Source organism: Budorcas taxicolor, chromosome 8, assembly GCF_023091745.1.
Source record: "Budorcas taxicolor isolate Tak-1 chromosome 8, Takin1.1, whole genome shotgun sequence".
Classification (NCBI taxonomy): domain Eukaryota; kingdom Metazoa; phylum Chordata; class Mammalia; order Artiodactyla; family Bovidae; genus Budorcas; species Budorcas taxicolor.
The window spans coordinates 75,703,956-75,705,797 of NC_068917.1; the positions used below are offsets into that span (position 1 = coordinate 75,703,956).

The following is a 1,842-nucleotide window of genomic DNA, read 5'->3' on the forward strand; positions in this document are numbered from 1 at the left end:
TTATCTAATTTTCTTTTTGTCTCTGTTTTTTTTTCTTTCTTTTTTGTATTTTAAATTATGAAAGTATGATAAGACATTTATAAGAAACTTGGAAAATAAAGAACGAGGTTACCTATAGTTCCACTATACATTGCAAGTGTTTCTTTAAGTAGATAAATTAAGGTTTTTAGTTGGAGTTTCAATATCAAACTCTCAAAAGTTAATAGGATGAATATACAGAGAAGTGAGAAGATATAGTAGGCCTGAAAAGCACTATGAACCAATTCAATTAATTAAGATTTATACAGTTTTCACACAACAATGGGATACAAATTCCATTCACATTTCTATAGACTATCAACCAGAAGACACTGGAATATTTCTGGGGACATAAAACAAGGTCCAAAAATTTCATGGTCTAAAAGCATTCAGTTCAGTTCAGGTCAGTCGCTCAGTCGTGTCCGACTCTTTGCGACCCCATGAATCGCAGCACACCAGGCCTCCCTGTCCATCACCATCTCCCAGAGTTTGCTCAAACTCACATCCGTCGAGTCAGTGATGCCATCCAGCCATCTCGTCCTCTGTCATCCCCTTCTCCTCCTGCCCCCAATCCCTCTCAGCATCAGAGTCTTTTCCAATGAGTCAACTCTTCGCATGAGGTGGCCAAGTACTGGAGTTTCAGCTTTAGCATCAGTCCTTCCAAAGAACACCCAGCGCTGATCTCCTTCAGAATGGACTGGTTGGATCTCCTTGCAGTCCAAGGGACTCTCAAGAGTCTTCTCCAGCACCACAGTTCAAAAGCATCAATTCTTCGGTGTTCAGCTTTCTTCACAGTCCTACTCTCACATCCATACATGACTACTGGAAAAGCCTTGACTAGACAGACCTTTGTTGGCAAAGTAATGTCTCTGCTTTTGAATATGCTATCTAGGTTGGTCATAAGTTTTCTTCCAAGGAGTAAGCGTCTTTTAATTTCATGGCTGCAGTCACCATCTGCAGTGATTCTGGAGCCCCCCCAAAAAATATTGCTGTCATACAAAGTCTATTCTCTTACCACTGTGGAAATATGTTAGAAATCAATATCAACAGACATTTGAAAATAACCCACCTATTTTCAGTGCAGTGCGACATTTACCAAGAGAGATCTTTGACTTAGCCATTGAAAGTCTCAATAGAGTTAAAAGATTGAAAAAACACAGAGGATGATTGCAGAGAAGAAAGCATTTAAATAAGAAATTAGTATCAAAGATACTTTAAAAAATCTCATGTATTTGAAAATTAAATGTCCACTTTTAAATGATGGATGTATCTAAGAAGCCATAACAAGGAAAATTAGAAAATATTTGTAATAGAATAAAAATGAAAAGAGAATTTACCAGAATTTGTTGCATGCAGCTGAAGCTAAAAATGAAATTGCTCAGTCGTGTCCGACTCTTTGCAACCCCATGGACAGTAGCCTACCAGGCTCTGCTGTCCATGGGATTTTCCAGGCAAGAATACTGGGGTGGGCTGCCATTTCCTTCTCCAGGGTATCTTCCCAACCCAGGGATCGAACCTGGGGCCTCCTGCATTGCAGACAGACGCTTTACCATCTGAGCCACCAGGGAAGCCCAGAAGCAGCTGAAGCTACGCATTACAATTAAATACAATGTGGACTTTTGAATAAGGTATGAAAACAAATAATGGATATAGCATTAACTCTTGTGTCACTTGTGTTTTGGGAATTGTGTCCAAGAAGACTTAACCCAAGTTCAGCATGTTTTTTTCCTTCTTCTGCATTTCAATTTTTCAGCCCTTACATGTATACCTATCATCTATTTTTGAGTTAACTTTGTGGTATGGTCTAAGGAAGGGCTCCAAACT

The 1,842-nt window shown here is 39.2% G+C and overlaps 1 non-coding gene across 1 annotated transcript; it reads right to left on the minus strand.

The window, feature by feature from the left end:
- Positions 1-1,513: 1,513 nt before the first annotated feature.
- Positions 1,514-1,586, minus strand: TRNAC-GCA (transfer RNA cysteine (anticodon GCA)). Its single transcript has one exon. It is a non-coding gene; the product is annotated as a tRNA-Cys (tRNA).
- Between the last annotated feature and the right edge of the window lie 256 nt (positions 1,587-1,842).